The following is a 19126-nucleotide window of genomic DNA, read 5'->3' as shown; positions in this document are numbered from 1 at the left end:
CAAACAACACAGGGGGTATATACAGTAAAAGTGACAGTCCTCCCCCTCACTTTACCACCTCTCCTATTCTATTCCCCAGCAACAATCTCTTTATTTGATTTTTTTTTAAGATTTTATTTATTTATTCATGAAAGATACAGAGAGAGAAAGGCAGAGCCATAGGCAGAGGGAGAAGCAGGCTCCATGCAGGGAGCCTGATGTGGGTCTCGATCTTGAGACCCCAGATCACGCCCTGAGTCAGTGGCAGGTGCTCAACCACTGGGCCACCCAGGCATCCCTTTATTTGATTTTAAATAACCTTTCTAAGAATTACGAGTCTGTGTTTTAAACTCATTTCAAGCTTCACTTCTCTGTGCAAGGCTAAATCTATGTACATGGAAAGTTCAAAAGGTGTTATCGGTTCCATAACTAGATTAACATGGCTTCATAACTAGATGGAGAAAGTAACATTTCAAGAGGGTAATGATACCACTGGTTATGATGCTGTCTTCTCCCCCTGGAGCTCCCTGACCTCGAATCTGACCTCTTCAGTTTGGGAAAATTGTATTGTGCAGATACAGTCCAATCCAATCCAACGAGCATTTTTTTGAAATCCCTAGATTTTGTGGTAGTCATATGCAAGACTGTGTAAGGGAGTGAATGACAGCTCTCAAAATGCTGTGTACATGTGAATGGACTGACCCTCATGAAACGTGGTAAGTGCTATAACTGTGTGATTGCTGCTGCCTCCCCCTCCTCCTAACCAATTCTAGTTTAGCCCTACTGTAATCCTATCATTCCACTGGGTAATCTGATTCAAAAAATACAAGCTAATAACTCAAAAGGCTCTTAGAGATAAAAGATTCCAAATATCTCATTTTATAATTGGAGAAAATATGATCGAATTTGATGACCTGTGCACATTCAATCAGTAAACTTATTCATGATAAGTGTTCATGAAAGAGGGTTAAAGGGCATTAAAGCAACATAAGTACATTCTGGAATGGCTTTCTAAAGATGATGTGTTCAACTTATTTTTATTTGTTCTTTTCTACTTTATTTACCTGTTTTTTTTTTTAAGAATGATTGGGGGAAATGTAGTGAAGAATTATTTGGAGGGAAAGTGAGGTAAAACATTAACGGGTCTAAGAAAATTATTTAGAGAATATTTCTTTAGTGATGCTGCATAACTCACCTTTTTATGGCCTCAGTTTACCTACTTAATTATTGTACTCCTAAGGTCTTCAATGTCAAAGTGATAACTTTTCTGTAGAGAAATTTTATTGAACATTTTTTAAAATTCCATGTTTAGGAATAGTTGAAATGCTGTGTACCCCATAAGCTCATTTTATTAAAAAAAAAAACTAAACAAAACAAAAAATGATAATCTCCATGTTGGAATTGAGGACAATTCACTATTGATCTATAAGGGGAAAAAAGTCATTCACGCATTTATTATTAACTAATTGATTATATAGATGAAGTTTCATACAAATTATTACACTTGTTTTATTTTCTCCCAGACAATATCCTTCTCCTTAAAACACTAAGTGAGATATTATGTACAATGGTACAGTTTTATTATAATAAATTACTTTCTGCTAAAAGGCTCCCTAAGTAGAAGATCTAGACAACGTGAGTTGCTATCTTCTACTTTTTCATTTTAAAACAAACATTATTAGTAAAAATGGATGAGTATGTATTTTTATTGAAACAAATATTACTTAGCAAAATCTCGAAGCTCAATATGGTCTTCTGTTTTGTACAGCTTTGGCATCTTATTCAACTAACCTACAAATAGGATACACGGAAGTTATTTCCTATATCCTTAGGCATCTATTCTCTTCTTGTTAATGCAATGCCTGAGAGGCTCTATTGGGAAAATGAAACATTTTCTCAAATAGGATTAAATAGTTATATACTTCATTGTTTTGGGGCTATAGTAACAGAAGTATTTTCTAATATAGCACTTAGTGCTTATTAAATACAAGTGGATGATGATGATTGATATAGGCCACAGTGGGGATTTAAGCTATTATTGTTGCATTACTTGCCTACACACACTGTGGGAAATATTTATACACTTATAGATATGCCTGAAATCTGAGAAAATGTTGATTTACATGGTGCACAAAAAGTACGACTATTTAAAAAATTTCTACCAGTGATCATAACTCAATGTGGTTATGATATCAGTATCCTTATATTTTGACCCCAAGATGAAAACTTTGGAGTTCAGTGAGTACAAGCAGCATATCAGGACTTATATCTGAGTTAGAAGTTGTTGTGATTAGTGATATGTATTTCAAGAATCACAATCTTCATTTTTTAATTCTGGCATATGCTAAAATAATACTGAGAAATGCATTTTGATTCAGCTTTTGTAATTTTTTTAACATAGTCTGTTTTAGTTTAAAGGCAGTAATTCCAATATGCTCCTCACCTCACTATCTGAGCAGATAAACTTGTTCCTATTTTAATGTTACACAAACAATCAAACATGAATTTGCTCACTTATCTCCATTAAATCTCCCAGCTCGTTTGCATTTGTATACTTTCTGGCTCTCTCCAGTTAAAATTGCAGGAAATGTTACCACTTTTATCAAATACTAACCTCTCTTGCTCTGGATGCCATCCCCTTTCCTTCTCAAGGATTTCGCTTCTTGATTACCCCTCTTTCTTTCAAGATTGGTTTCTCTTTACCCTCCCTACCAGTTCATTTAACATGGAAATATGCACAGAAGCTCAGATTAAAACAAACAAACAAACTAGTAAAAATCCTCTTTTCATCTCTTTCCCCATTTACTGCTATATTTTTATTGTCTTCACATTTTTTATTCTTTTTTACAAATCACTTGAAAAAATTGTCTTCAATCACATTTTCACTTCCTCTTCTATTTTTTTTTTCTTAAAATCATCCCCAAATGACTCCACATTCTACTCTTCATGGAAGCTACTATTATAACAGTAGCTTTGCAAAATTTATTATCATTTGTATGAGTTTATATTGATCTTTGAACAGCAGTCAACACACTTGATAAGCCTTAAACTAATTTCTTCTTTTGACTTCAGTTCTACTATTCTCCTGGGAGTTTTTTCTTCTCTTTTGGCTTCTCTTTCTCAAATCTCATTGCTACTTTCTTGTATTTCTACTGGATACATAATGTTGAAGTGACCTAGAGCTCAGTTCTAAGCCCCTTTCTCTGCTTCAAATAAATTTTTCTCTAGATAACTAATCTCATCAAGAGCAATGGCTTTAAATAATATCAATATGATCTAAAATCTATTTCTCCATAATTAAAGTCTGTAATCTCATTTCCAAGCAGTCCATCCAATTATCTCCCTTGGGTGAGACGTATTCATATTAAATTTAATAGGACCCAACAAAAATATTTGTTACTCTAAAACATGCATCTTCTGCTCATTTCTTTGTATCAGTTGATGCCACCATTACCTACCCAGTTGCCCAAGCCAACACTAGGAATTGTTCTTGATTCTTCTCTTTTCTCTCATCATAGTATCTAATCCACTAGCAAATCCTGTGATGTAACTTCCAAAATGTATCCTGACAATATAGTCTCCCTTCACTCAACTCTCTACCTAGCAGGGAGAGCGTTCTTTTAAAACTTAAGCCAAGCCCCATTATATAGCCATACATATAGTTTAAACACTTTACTTCAGTGACCGACCCCTTATCATCACATAGAATCTTTACATTGTGCTTAGAATGTTTACATTTACTTAGAATAAATTTCTGATTCTGGCTTACAAAATCCTGATTTCGTGTTTTTACTTCTGTGGGCACCTTTTTCTCTCTGTGCTTCAATCAAACTGACATTCCTTCTATCTTAGCTTAGGAGAAACTTTCTCCTTTGTACAGAATACTATTTCCTCTCCCTGGAATATTCTTCCCCTGAATTTTAGAATACCTGGATTTTTCATATAAATTTAAGCTCAGAGTTATAGTGCTGGTTATATAGGCCAGTCACAGTGGCCATATTCAGGTCTTAATTCAAATTTCATCCATGGAGTCTTCCAAAACAAACAAACAAACAAACAAACAAACAAAAAACAATAACAACAACAACAACAAAACACAGAGTAATTTGTAGAATGTGGGGAGGGAGGAAAATAGATGAATGTGTTCAAATTGTTATCTTTACTTGAAAGCCTGTTGATATCTTAAATAATTATTTGTAAAATCATTGATTTTGACTCTCACCAAGAATAAGCTCTATAAAATCACAGAAGTTAACAATCTTGTAAACTACTCTAATGTCTGCCAGATAGAAACAAGAACAAAAAGACATATTTGTTGAACAATAAAAAGTAAATTAATTAAGTAGAAAGAGGATGTAATTTTAAATCAAAGGATTTGAGTTCAAGTCCTAGGTTTTTTTGGACACTGCAACTTTGAGCGAAACTACCATCCTCTTTAAGACCCAGTTACCTCATTTTTAATATTGGAATAATAACTCTAATAATAACCTCTCAGCCCTAGAGATATATTTTGAGTGCTAAATGAGATTTCACACCCACACATATACACACGCGCATACACACACATCCTATGCAATATAAAGGGCTTTACAAAAGCAAATCCCATTATTAAGTAAATCTTAATCTCACTCATTAAACATGAAATCAGTGATAGTTTTAGTGTTACAAAAAATTTGACAAGAAGCACTATATAAGTAAATTGGGGAGGGGAATGGACAATGGGAAACTGAATAGAACTTTCATAGCATACTGAAGGGAGGTGGGTAGGCGGGTAGGTGGTTAGGCGAATAGGGTTAACGGGTGACAGGCATTCAACAGGGCATGTGATGTGATGAGCACTGGATGTTATACTACATGTTGGCAAATTGAACTTCAATATTTTTTAAAAAAGAACTTTAATTGCAAAGCCCTTATTTATATACATATAATCCCTGAAGATCAATGTAGTCAAGAGTGAGAGAGAATAAGGAGACAGCAATAAAAATCCCTGTGGCGCTAAGTCTGGCGACCAACAGTATTTAGTATAAAAGCATGAAGAGAGACACTACATAGCTCTTATTATTGGACCAGAAATATCAAGCAGAGTGGATAGGACTTCCAGGTATAAATGACAACATAAATGCTCCCTACCAAAATATACTAAGCCAGTTTTGTTTCACTCGTGAAAACTACAGGATGGAAAGAGGATGGAAGGAATGATAGGACTTTTAAAGCTGGAAAAAAAAAAAAAAAAAGATATAGCTAGGAGCTTAAAAAACACGAGAAAACTAAATTCTAAGCCAAAAGCAACCAAGAGATAATCTTATGAGCAATTCAGAATTCCCAAAAGACTCACAAAGTGGTAGCACCATTACCTTAGGAAGGGATTATCGAGAAAAAAGAAAGCTATAATAAGAGGCAAAGTTGAAAGTCTGTGTGAGAATAAACTACTTTCTCAGATTCCCTTCCAAACTGCCCTCTAGCACTCTGGAAATAGACTGAGCATTTGTTAAAGGATCTCTGGACTTGTGGACACCTCGTTTATTTGAGAGTAGAAGTACTATACTGCAGGGATGTTCAGTGATTATATGCACCGTGATGCATGGGACCTCAGCCCATCCTAAGGGCTCTTTCCCTTGGGTCCCAGAACACTGCTGGGAATTTCACCCTCTGGGAAATCTAAACAGCTCAGGAGGAAATATAAAGGTTCTGACTTTGGATGAATCCCAACTGAACGTCTGGGAATATCACCCTACAGTGAAGATTACAGTTGATAAGACCCATCCAGACATTTATAGATTTTTGCATGTCTTTTAATTTCCCACTCTTAGGTAAGTTTAATCATTCAAAGACTGCCAGGAACATGAAAGATAGAACCCAGAACAAGCAAATGGGTATATGAAATTTGGAAGAAAAATACTAGGCCAAAAGATTAAAATTTGAAAAGAAAAGCAACATACTTACAGAGATAAGAGAATGTGTTGAAGACAATAGAAAAGAAACAGGATATTATTTTTTAAAAGAGAGAGGGATGTTCTTAGAAATTGAAGCTCTAGTCTTCAAAATCTTAATTTTGACCACCATATTTTCCCGGTGAACTTCATTTTTATTCTCAAAAATGACGCTTTCACACTTTGCCTTCTCTTTTCAAGCTTCCCACTTGCCTCCTTCCATTCTCAGCTCATGGCCTGACCTCATGTTTCATGGGGAAAACAGAAACAAATAGACAATAGCTTCCTCACTGTCTTACCATCAAATCTTCAACCTTCAAATCTGCGATCTCTGCACCCATGCCCTCTGCCTTCTGTCTTGGTGCAATGTTTGATGTGTCCCTTCCCCTGTCAGTGTCTAATCCTGCACTTCTGTCCTGGATCTCACCTCCTCCTGCCTATTCCAGGTCCTTCTCTGGTGACCCTCTCCTATATCTACTGCACCATCAGCTCCTCTCTATATACTGGACCTGTCCACCCAGTGTACAAATGTGTCTCAATATCTGCCATATTAAAAAAAATAAATCTCCTTTGCTCGCTAATCTCTCTCCACATACCACCCCATTTCTTATTTCTTCTTCTTGATCAAATTGTCTAGTGACTGCCTCTGCAACTTACTTCATGTGTATTCCCCTTTACCTTCTTCAGTCAAGAAAGCCTACCTGGGGGATCCCTGGGTGACTCAGTGGTTTAGCACCTGCCTTTGGCTCAGGGTGTGATCCTGGAGTCCTGGGATCGAGTCCCATGTCGGGCTCCCTGCAGGGAGCCTGCTTCTCCCTCTGCTTGTGTCTCTGCCTCTCTCTCCCTCTGTGTTTCTCATGAATAAATAAATAAAATCTTTAAAAGAGAGAGAGAGAGAGAGAGCCTAGCCACATTCCACTGCTGAAACTACTCTCATCAAAGTCACCAAGGACTTCCATGTTGACAAACGAATGACTTCCTCCTGTCTTTATACTATTGCTCTTAACACAGTTCAACTCAGCTGACTGCTCTTAGATCTTCCTAAACACTGTCTCTCCCTATTTTCCATGATTACTCATAATTAGTTTTCTTCTTATCCCTTGGTTTACTTTTATTCCTCTATTGATTTCTAAATCTTAATGTACCCCAAGGCCTTGGTCCTAGGACCACTTGAATTTCCTTTCTATGCCCCTAGAAATATCAACCAGTTTGAGGCAATAAACATCACCTATATTCCAACAAACCCTACATTTGTTTCGTTTCGGCCCTGATCTCTGTCCTGAGTTTCCTATTCACTTCACATAGTGTCTACTCAATATAACAGTGTAATTTCCGTTAGGAAACTCCAGCCATGGTACAAATCAGTTATGTATACTGAATTATACGGTCCTCATTGGAAAGTGGCCCTTCTTCTTAACAGTTCCTATGAAAACATCACCTATTATCTATTTTATTTTATTTTTTATTAACTATTTTAATATCACTTCTGACATCACAAATTTAACATGTCCCAAACCAAACTCTTCACTCTTAAAATTGTTCCTCCTCCAGTCTCTGCATCACAATGAAATGGCATCACCACTACCTGGTTGCTCAATCCCAAAACCTGCTCACCCTCATTTCTTCACTTACTCTACTGTCTCTATGGCTGCTTACGCCCAGTATACCACTTATTCCTGTTGACTCTACTTCCAAAATATGTATTTCATCCATCCATTTCTCTCCATTACCCTTGCTGTCTCCCCAGTCTCCGTTGCTTCCATCTCTCCCCTGGACAACCGCAACAGCATCTCCCAAATTCTTCCCAGTGCACTTAAAATTAAAATCTAAATCTCTTATTGCAACTTAAAATCAAGCATAATCTGGGTCCTGCCCTTCTATGCATTTATTCTATACCTCTCCCTCTCTTTATGTCCTGCACTTGCTTCCCTCCATCCACAATGGTTGCATTTCAGGTGTTTCATCTTGCTTGGAAAAGTGAATTTTTTCCTAAAAGTAATGTGATATTTGTTGTAATTTTCACTGTTATTATTGTTGCTTGAAACTTATGGGAGTAGTTCTTTCTCTTTGAAGTCTCATAAAATCAGGACATATCCTGGGGTTAATAAATCCATATTGGTTTTATTTGAATACACTATACCTTTTTAATCTGTGAATTCAACCCTTCCTTGATTTCAGGAAAGCTTCCTTAAATTATATCTCTGAATATTTTACTTCTCCATTTCTTTTTTTCCCCTTCTTCAGGGACACAAACTATGCGTACCCTGTATCTCCTTGTGTTTCGTATCAATGACTTTCTCTTTAATTCTTCTTAAAATTATTTTTTGTTTAGCCCATTTTTCAAATACATTCTCCCTGTTGCTGCTCTAGTTTCATCCATATCCTCTCTCCTTCTTTCGGTAGTTAATTTCACCTCACTTTTTATTCAATTTTTTTTCTTCCTCCTCTTTCTTAAGTGCCAGCAACTTACTTTTCATCATCTCTGATTGTCTTCTATTTTATCTTTAAGCCTGTGTCTCCATCATCAGTCCATGATTCATAGAGGCTGTGTGTATCATGCAGCTCTTTGAACTCTTATACAATGGCATGGCATGATTTTCCCTGGTCCACAGGAACATTATTCTGCTATGTGCTTTTCATCTTCCTTTTGTTTATCATATGTCTTCCTTCTTTCCCTTCCTTCCCTATTCTCTCCCACATTCTCTACTTTGGCTTGTACTTTAGTCCTCAAAGAGTCCAAAGACCTGGAATGGCCAATAGTTCCCATGTTGACTCCTTTACTGAGCCATATCCACAGTTGGCTGGTTGGAAATAAAAAAAAAAAAAAGAGCTCTTAATGCTTCCTTTCATAGCCCCTAACCCTTACACTCTGGCCCAGAAAACTTTCAATGGCTCCTACAGTCAGTGCATCTACTTTTACCTTATGTCCTACAGGGGGCTGTGGGATTAGGTTATAAGATCAGGATATTTGTTGCATAGCAAACACTCTGCCAGCAATGATCTTTACTCTTCCCAGCAGGCATTATGTCTCTCAGATCTAACTGTCCCAAATCATCTCCTGGATCCAACATTGTCAGATCCTTGCATCCCACAATCACTGTCCTATCCATACTTTACATCTGCCAAATCTGCACGTCCCACATCATATCCTGAACCAGCTGTTCCGATGTCACCTGTCAGCTCCTCATGTCCCACATGGTCTTCAGGACCTACAGTCTGACATCAACCTGCAATGGGTAGTCTGTCTATAGCCCATAAAGGAGATACCTTGTCCCATGATCTAACAGGTGATGGTATTTCCATTAAAAAAACAACAGGCAGAGAACGAGGATAGGAGCCCACACACAAAATCTGAGTGGGACCTCCTATGCTCAGAGGCTGGAGTCCCAAGATGTTATAAGATCCTTGGGACTGGGTACAAATCCATTTTTGCTAGCAAAGTCTTTTCCCTGTGAAAGGTAGGTTCCATAAAACTTACTGCTAAGACCTGCTTGGGACATTCTGACATGGTGTCAGACATATCCGTACATGATCTGACTCTGGCCAGGTCCCCGGTCTCTGGTCTTACCCAGAGTGGAATGTGGTCAAGAGTTGAACCCTGAACCCCTTAAAAGCCATCCTGCTCCACGGACCATGGTGGGGTGGAATGAATAAGTTAAGGCAGCGCAAGTTGCTGGAATGAACATTCACCTATTTAGTGGTCAACAAGAAATTAGTTATGTGTCACTCAAAGTCCACCATACGAGCTCCTGATTGAAGGTGTGTCCTTTCCAGGGACAACTCAGGTGCCCAAGTCACTTACTTCTTATGGTTCCATTAGTTCCATTTTTTTGGCCTCCAAATTCCCTGGTGATCTGAGTCAAGCTGGTGGAAAGTCCAAACACAGTGGGAGGCTGTTCATGGGAGGCTTTACAGGTCAGCCCTGGCAAGCATCTCTCCTGCTCACTTTCTCTGACCTTGAGCCTATCACTTGGCCGCACATAACACCTTGGATGTGGAGTACACATTCTAGCTGTGCATCTAGAAGGTCCAGGATGAATGTTTGTCTACAGCAGCTTGTTCTCTGCACCCAAGTGTCCACAAGAATAGACATGGAACAAAAGCAGTGCTGTGTGCAGGGTGAGCTTCTGTTGTGTCATCAAGAAGGGTCTGGGCCCTACTCAGTGGGGTCCCAGGGTCCCTGTTCTTTGTGATTAAAAATGCTTAGCATTACTACACGTAAAGAAGAGAAAAGCAAAGAAAGAGAAAATAAAGAGAAGGGAGAGGAAGGAAAAGAAAAAAGGAAAATAGAAAAAAAAGGAAAGGAAATGGATGGAAGGAAGAAAGGGAAGATGAGAAAAGAGAAAAAAAGGGAGGGAGGAAGGCGAGGAAAGAGAGAGAAAATCATGTTTGAACGTTTTGGGGGGAGACTTATTCTTATGAAGAAGATTGGGGAATAATTTGACTATAGAAAAAAATGAGGTAATTATTAACCGTAGGGAAATCAACAGGTTTGTAAAAGAAAGGAAATATTATCATAATAAACCATTTGACATAGCTGAGCCATCAAGCACATTTGTGAAATCATAAGGCACACAGTGATTAAACTAAAAATTATCACATAACCACGTGGGAAGAGAAGACTTCTTTAGGTGTAAGAGGGAAGAGAGTGTGACAAAGGCTCTCTGGGCCAAAGTGTAGGCAGGCTCCTCGGAGTTCTCTTTTCTACTAGGCCTCCTCCTTAGCTTTGTCCTCAGCCTGCCTACTAGTCCAGTTGTAGAAAGAATCCCTAAGTCAGTTTTGCAAGAATTCCTCCCATCCTTGATGTCTTATTACTCTTGATATTTGATCAAATTCCAAATCCCCACTCTTGACACTTGGTCACCCTGGCCTGCCTTCAGCAAAAGTCCTGTTAACTTAGTTTAGCAATAAACTTCCTACACTCCGTGTCTCCTTTTAGTAATCTTCTATCTGTTGACTCCATCATTCTGCTCCTCGGTTACAAACCCCCAGCTGTCTTCACTATATTCAGAGTGAAGCTGGATGTCTCTTCCCTATTGTGATGGTCTTGACACCTATTGCAATAGTCCTGGAAAAACTCTTCCTTACTGTTTCAATGAGTATCAGAATACATTTTAATGGGCATATATGAAAATAAATGTTAATCTTACACATGGGAAAGCAATATGCCTTAAAAAATAATCAAAACATAGCAATATTAGCATGTTTTTAAACACATGGAAGTAAATATCTAAAGAGACAATTAAATGGCTTCCCTTGGAGGTAAGGGGAGGCGGGGAGAGTTGGGATTTACTATTGGAAAGGGGACAAAGGTCCTGTTGCTTCTTTTTTCAAAAACCCTGCAGAATTATTTGAAACTATGTGTATGTATAACTTTTGTAACTTTAATATTTTTTCGTGCACATGATACTGAATTGAAAAAGAAAATTTCAACATGTGGGTTTATATCTACACGCGTAGATTACAATCTATAGGGTTTTTATGCTTGGATAGATCAAATCAAAATCATTGTTTATCACGTTTAAATCCTTAGTTACTAAATTAGGGTGAGCTTTTGAGTCATTTAATGAAGAGTTAGGCTGTTCCCAGGATAGATGTCTTGTATTTAGCTACATGCTTTTCAGTTCGTCCTAGAAGACTGGAAGCTGACAAGGTAAGGGGAATTGACCTGACATTTCTGGTCTGATGTACTTCAAGAATGTTCCTCTTCCTGGGCAATAGAAGAAGGTTTTGGTGGAGGTGATCTCCTTCCATTCAGACTGCAAAGGAAATCCCAGCTGACACTTCTCACCCTCAGCCCCTTGCAGTGTGGCTCTTGCTTTCTTTTCTCTATCATCTGTCAGCCTCCAACCAACCCACCAACACACAATAGCAAATTCAATCAGCTGTGACTAGGAACTACCCACACTTGCAACAAATCTCTGAGACTCACTCAGCCTGAGTTGGTCTTTGTCTCTCAAGTAACCGAATAGAAATAAAAGGAAGGAGGGCGTGGATAGAGTATGCCAACGCAACAAAGGCAAAGGCTCCCAAATAATCGCTCTACATTCTTGTTTCCCTTTTCTCCTAAGTCTAATTGGGAGCTGTGAATATCCACCATCCCACTGTTTCTCAGAAGTCTAATTAGAAGCCAACGTGGCTCTGAATTAGAATAAGTGCAACATTTGCCAGTGACGTCTGTGTTTTGCAGGTGTCACTGCCAAGTGCCAATGTTATGCAATATTTGCTCACCACTGCCCACGTGGGACCAAACCCACACTTAAGAAGACAGGGACTGCATTGTCATGACATATGTGCAATAATATTCCCTGCGTTTAAGCCCCAGAAGCACAGTTATTTAGCTAACATAGTCCTCTGCTATAATCATAGCAGTTTTTCTTCCAGCAGTAAAAGTCTCACCAACTACAGTTAGGCATTTTCTGCTTTCCAATTACTTGCTGATGCTATGCCAAGTATAGACTAATATTTTCATGTATCATTAAACAAATGCAGTTGTGCTCCCCAAACAGGTTTCAGTTTGGGCTAAACGACATCCATTACAGCTTTCATAAATGGCACACCCTTAGCTTGTAGTTTCTTTTTACTCATAAATATTTAAGCTGCATGGATAAAGCCTCAACTTCCCAGCAAGTGCTGCATTAGCCGGGCAATCTTTAAAACAGAAAACTTTGTAGCAAGAGAAAACTAGGAATGGAGAAATGAGTTGTCCTACTAGGAAAAAAATACCAGAATCCTAATATTTTCTTATTTCCAAGAAATCCATTTTTTTCTGCGTATACCAAAATAATCATTTGAAAGATACATATATCGATAATAGTTTAAGTGTCGTCTGTGCCACAGATTTATATGGAAGAATGGACAATATTCTTCTTTCTGAACACTTACTGAAAGTAAAAGCTTAAACCTAAGGTCCAGCGACGTGAATGTAGTAATTATGTGAGTGGAGTGAAAGAATAAGTTTAATGCTATATTTTTATCAAAGAAAGTTGAAATGATTCAAGGGATTTTTTTTATAATAAATTTATTTTTTATTGGTGTTGATTCAAGGGATTTTTTGTACAGTGAGTAACTGTTGTGGTTTGGCTAGGGATCATTTGGTTGCTAAGAACTGAAACCCATATCAGCTGTCCTAAGTAAAAGGGAAGCTATGTTAAAAATGCAAGACAGCTCACAGAACCCAAATGTAGACAGTCACGGGGCAGCAGTTCTCTTTAGGCTACACCCCCAGGCAGCCAGGCTCTATTTATCTCTCCATTTGCTCTTTCCCCTTCTGTTTGGAAGACATTCATCCTCAAGGTTCTTAGTTTCAGTGTCCTCATGATTTTGGCTTACCAGAAAATTTAGGTAAACATGGAGCCAACTCTGACCATGACTTTATATAGTCCTAGGATTCCAGGGGCATCATCTGGAAAGTACTTTTTGTTAACTCAATTCAAATTCTTGAGAGGAAGATCACAGAGCCTGCCTGGACTGTATGCCTAACTCAGTTTAGTCACTTGCTGCAAGCTTTTTTTTTTTTTTTTTTTTGGTGCAAGTTTTGAGTTCTAGGTTTATCTTCATCATCAGAGACTAGGACAATTTAAGGAAAGCAATGCGAATGAGGAAGATATTCAAGAAATATCTACTAAATAGGCTTCAAGAAAATTTAAATGGAAGTTGAGATTTTGGGATGAAAAAGCAAAACTTTTTTTTCAAAACAATTATATAATTCACACTGGAATTTACAAATTGCAGTCAGATACATTATCATATATGACCTTTAGCACATCCTTGTGACATATGGAAGGAAGACGGTGCCATCTCTATTTTAAATATTAGAAAACCGAAGGCCAGAAAGATAGAATAAAAATGGCTTGTTAATAATTTGGACACTGCCTCTTTAACCACTCCCAGGATATCTCTACATTTGGAACATTTTCACAACTCTAAACCAAGCTCTAATAATAATAATAATTTTAAAATGCTATACTGATGTGGGTTCTAGGAACACAGAAGTAGCAACATCTGCTTATCCCTTCATTCTCCCATCCTGGTCTACGTGAAGAATTATTTCAAAGGAGGTCAGGTGTTTATCTGTTCGTTTGACTATGGCTTCCATTTAGCATGACCACATAACTACATGTTAAACCAATAAAATTGTAAAATAAAAGAGACATTATTGGTAATGAGGGTAGGATGACAGGCATAATCCTAATTGTCCTGTGTCAATCAAATTGTATCACTGCCCTTCTTAAGATAGATGTAGGTTTGATGGCCTCTTCCTTCTAGAATACAATTCAAATTTATAGATCCAGTCTTCCTTCCTGAAGAGAATTGAAATACTGTGGTCAATTTGGATTTCAGGGATTGGAACAGAGTAAATATTGTTACAACAGGAAATATCTTGAAATATGTCCAGGCCCCTGAGTTTTTAGTGCTCCTTACCTATCTCATGTATGCTAAAGACAAGCCTGATTTTCCCACCACACAGTGATCAAGAACAAGTCCTCCTTACCTTGGAAATACTTGAGTTATAAGGGTTATATAGAGTTTTTCACTAAATATAAAGGCCCTTCATAAAAAATATGTAGGGCTATTTTTCTGTGTATTGTTGAGTTGTAAGTGTTCTTTATATATTTTGAACTAGATCCTTATTAGATGTATGATTTGCAAATGTTTTCTGCCATTATGTGGGTTGTCTTATACTTTTTTGATAGCATCCTTTGATGCACAGAAGTTTCCAATTTTGATGAAGTTCAACTTATCTATTTTTCTTTGGTTGTTTGTGCTTTTGGTTGTTATATTTAAGAAATCATTACCTAACCCAAGGTCACCAAGATTTACACCTATGTTTCCTTGTAAAATTCAATATCTTTCCCTCTTACATTTAGAATTTGGTTTCTAAAAAAAGAAAGAAAGAAAGAAAGAAAGAAAGAAAGAAAGAAAGAAAGAAAGAAATTTGGATTCTTACTTTTCCTATTTGCATTTTGTTGAACTTCTTAGATATGTAAATAAATATTTTTCATTAAATTTGGAGGAATTTTGGCTATTATTTTTCAAGTATTTTTCTCCTTCTCTTTCCTCTCCTCCTGGAACTCATTATATGTACGTTGATAGGCTTGATGGTATTTTGCAGGTCTCTGAGGTTCTGTTTATTTTTCCAATTTTTTTCTGTCCTTTAGATAATCTCAATTGATTCATGTTCAAATTTGCTGACTTCTCCTTTCATCTGCTAAAGTTTGCTGTTGATTCTCTCTAGTAAATTTTCATTTTAGTTATTATGCTTTTGTATTATACTTTTCAACCTCAGAGTATCTATTTGATTCTATTTTACAATTTCTGTTTCATTGATATTGGGGTTTTTTGGTAAGTAATTATGCTAATACTTTTCTTTAGTTTTTAGACATGACCCTTTTAGTTCTTTCAAATAAATGATTTAATCCCTTTGTCTAATAAATCCAACATCTAGATTTTCTTAGGGATTATTTCTCTTGACTATTTTCCCACATAAGAGACATTAATTATTGTTTTCTGCATATCTCACAATTATTTGTTGAAAACTGAACGTTTTAAATCATATAGTGTGACAACTTAGAAAATTAGATGTTTCTCCCTTAAAAGTGTTGTTGTTTTGCTGTTTGTTGTTGATGTTTGTTTAGCAACATCTCTGAACTAATTCTGTAAAATCACTTTATCATGTATGGTCATTGAAATCTCTGGCCATCAGCCTATGATTAGACAGAAATTTTTTTTTAGATGTCTCAAACCAGTCAGTATCCCATTTTATGCCAAGGGGCTACGCATATATTCTGGGACATGCCTTCAACACCATCCAGATTTTGCAATTCCATTTTAGGAATGGAATTCCTTTCCTTTTTTTTTTTTTTTTTTTCTTTTTACAAAGTCTCAAGATTAGCTGGAAGGGAGAAATTAGGCACTTCTTAGTTTTTCCAGAGCATGCACACTGTCCTGTCTATATGCACAGCTGTACATATGTGTGTAATAGTCTACGTTCCCAAGAATATGACATAGCCTTTCATTGTCTCTTATAGAGAGACATCTCATTATACAGTTTTTCCTTCTAAGCTTTTGGCTAGCCTATTCACCTCAACTATGATCTACTTCTTCAATATTCAATAACTGCCTCTGATTGTTTTGTTATATTCAAGAATTGCCTCTGATTGTTCTCGACAAGTCTCCGAAAAGAGGCTGTTTGCAGTAAACTTAATAGTTCTACAGTACATAGGTGATTATGTCCTCTGCAAATACAAATTGTTTTGCTTTCTTTCCAATTTATATGCCTTATTACCCTGGATAGAACTACAATTACAATTTAAAGTAGGAGTGGTGATAAAGGTCACCCTTACTTTTATTCTGATCATAGGAAGAAGGAATTCAAAATTACATTATTAAATTGGATGTTATCCCTGCGGTTTTTGTACCTTTATTTAATTGAGGAATTTCTTTTCAACATCCAACTTGCTGAGAAACGTTTGTGAAAGGGTGTTGAATTTTGTTAAATGCTTTCTTTTGCATCTATTGGATTAATCATATAATTGTTCCATCTTATAACCTTAATATGGTGAATTAAATTGATTGATTTTTAAATGTAAGCCACCCTTTCATTCCTACAGTAAATCTCACTTGGATATAAGAGATTATATATACATATGAAGATTTTTTTGCATCCATATTTGTAAAGTACATTGTTTTGTACTTTCCTTTCTTTTCTTTCTTTCTTTCTTTCTTTCTTTCTTTCTTTCTTTCTTTCTTTCTTTCTTCTTTCTTTCTTTCTTTCTTTTTTTTTTTGTAATATCTTTGGGTCTTTTGTTTCAATATTAGAGCAATGCACACCTAATAAGATGAGTTGGAAATTGTTCCTTGTTCTCTGGTTTTTAAGATAATTTATATAAAATTGGTATTTCTTCCTTAAATGTTAGAATTTAACAGTAAAGCCATTTGGGCCTGGAATATTATTTAGAGGAAAGAATTTACCTTCTTTAATAGATAAAAAGATTTATTCTAGCTATAAATTTTTCTTTAAATGATCTTTGGTAGTCTATCACTTTCAAGGACTCTGTTTCATTAAAATCATTGACTATCTTAAGATTTTTTTGAATAATGAAGGACTCCAAAGAGTTTTCCTTATAAGAGTTATAGCTATCTTACTAAATTAGGAATTAAAACTAACATTTGAACACAAGATACACATACTATCATTTTATTGCCCAACAGAGCAATGATACTATCACATGATGAGTAGTCTAAAAAATTCCCCTAAACATTCATGAGAGAATGAGAATTAAAAAGGTATATGGTGTCTTAAAATTATTATGAAAATGATTTTGGTTTCATAGATCTACTTAAAGTCTCAGGGACTTCCAGGGGTTCATTTCTATCATCACTATCTTCCTTAGCCAAGAAACCTAAGGGAACTCCTGCTTTCACTTTTCTTCCTTAGGGGCACCTGCTTGGCTCAGTTGGTTAAATGTCTGACCATTGATCTCAGCCTAGGTCTTGATCTCAGGGTTGTGAGTTCAAGCCCAAGTTGGGCTCCATGAAGCCTACCTAAAAAGAAAAAAACAAACAAGAAGAGAGATCTAATTTATTAATAAGACATAGCTAAAATGCAGGGATCAAAATGTTTATTTTTTTAGTTGGCTTTACATTCAGTGTGAGTTAAGTGTGATACGACTACCATATTCTGCATCCCCCATCACTGTTTATCCATCGAGTATAAGTGTATCCACATTTTATAAGTTTCTTTTATGCATATACCCTTCCTCTCTTTTCTATAATTTTGGGGGAAAAGTCATTATCTTTAGGAAGGCTAACATATGCTCCATCTACACCACTACTACCTGCTTCATACCACTACCTGCTCCATTGTGTTTTCCTCCCACTTCAGGTTCTCACACTCTCTTCCTCCCTGAGACCACAAGCATTAGTACATGAGAGAGAATAACAGATCTCCTAAGGTTGTTTGTACCTACTGCTGTGTGACCACTTTACTGGTTCCAAACCTACTTTCAAATTTACTCTTAGTTCAAACTATTGGATCAACACCCTACTGGATCCCATTTCTAGTTCCATGGACAGAGTTTATGTTTTGGTCATGCTAGCATTTCCTAGTAAGTTTACCCTAATTGATTTGTTACTTCAAATTATTCAATCCTGGACTTCCTTAGAAGAGAGACTTCTTCCCTGGCTCTAGCTTCTGAAAATCCAGCCTCTAACATGGACAACCAGGCCTTTGCCAAAATGTAGCCTTTATGGCAGAGGGTGGGTTTAGACATCTTCATCTCCAGTTCTTTTATCTGCACTACTTTTCATCTTCTCCTCATTAACACATACGCTCAAAAGCACAAAAACTCTCATTCTTTCATCCATCTTCATTTTCTTTTCCCTTTATTTTGCTTTTAATATGATCTAATAAAATGTTACCTATAAAAAGTAGTTTTTCTAAGTTCAGTGTTGTAAAGGGTAGAACTTAACATTCTCTTCTAGAATGTAATGTTTATATATAGCCAACAGATTTTAAGTACTATCCAAGGTCTTCCAGCAACATATGGTTTTGTTTAGAAACTATGTTCATACTGAAACAGGATTTTGCACATTCTTTACACATCGAGCTCAAATTTTTAAGTGCAGTTTTTAAAAATTGTTTACTGAAACCAAATAACATGTTTTGATATAACTCCAATTATCCATTAAATTGAAAGAATCTCATCAAAATGTCATAAGAAATGACTCAAAGTCAAAAACACAGTCAACAAAAAAATCACATAAAAAAAGAAACATTTAAAGTTTCTTCCCTTACTAACAGTTGGTAAATTTAGATGTGCAGTGTAAAAAGAAAAAAAAACACAATTTGCAAAATATTTTACATTTCAGGTCATAAGGCATTTTCCACTTCAGAGCAGGTATCTTATATGGCTATTATAATCAAAAGAGTGGGATCTGTATAATTCAAACTTAGGTGGAATCGCAGAGAAAAAATCTTGTCATTTGGATTTGCTTGTTCTACAACTTGAAGTTGGTAGTTTTGTCCTATGAAGACTAATATTTTAAGCGTTGATATTAATAAAGCTATTCTGGTAACATTTATTATAAGAATCTATCATACTGGGATCCCTGGGTGGCGCAGCGGTTTGGCGCCTGCCTTTGGCCCAGGGCGCGATCCTGGAGACCCGGGATCGAATCCCATGTCGGGCTCCCGGTGCATGGAGCCTGCTTCT

At 36.5% G+C, this 19126-nt stretch overlaps 1 long non-coding RNA gene across 1 annotated transcript in view; it reads right to left on the bottom strand.

Annotated features, from left to right (window-relative positions):
- Positions 1-3655, bottom strand: part of LOC112669336 (uncharacterized) — a 30977-nt gene extending 27322 nt beyond the window's left edge. Inside the window, exon 1 of the long non-coding RNA XR_004807022.2 lies at positions 3438-3655. This is a non-coding gene — a long non-coding RNA (uncharacterized LOC112669336). The remainder of the gene's footprint in view (positions 1-3437) is intronic.
- Between the last annotated feature and the right edge of the window lie 15471 nt (positions 3656-19126).

The sequence above is a fragment of the Canis lupus genome, chromosome 19 (genome assembly GCF_003254725.2).
Source record: "Canis lupus dingo isolate Sandy chromosome 19, ASM325472v2, whole genome shotgun sequence".
Taxonomy (NCBI): Eukaryota; Metazoa; Chordata; class Mammalia; order Carnivora; family Canidae; genus Canis; species Canis lupus.
Note: the sequence above shows the minus strand (reverse complement) of the source record. Positions and strands in the feature narration are given on the sequence as shown.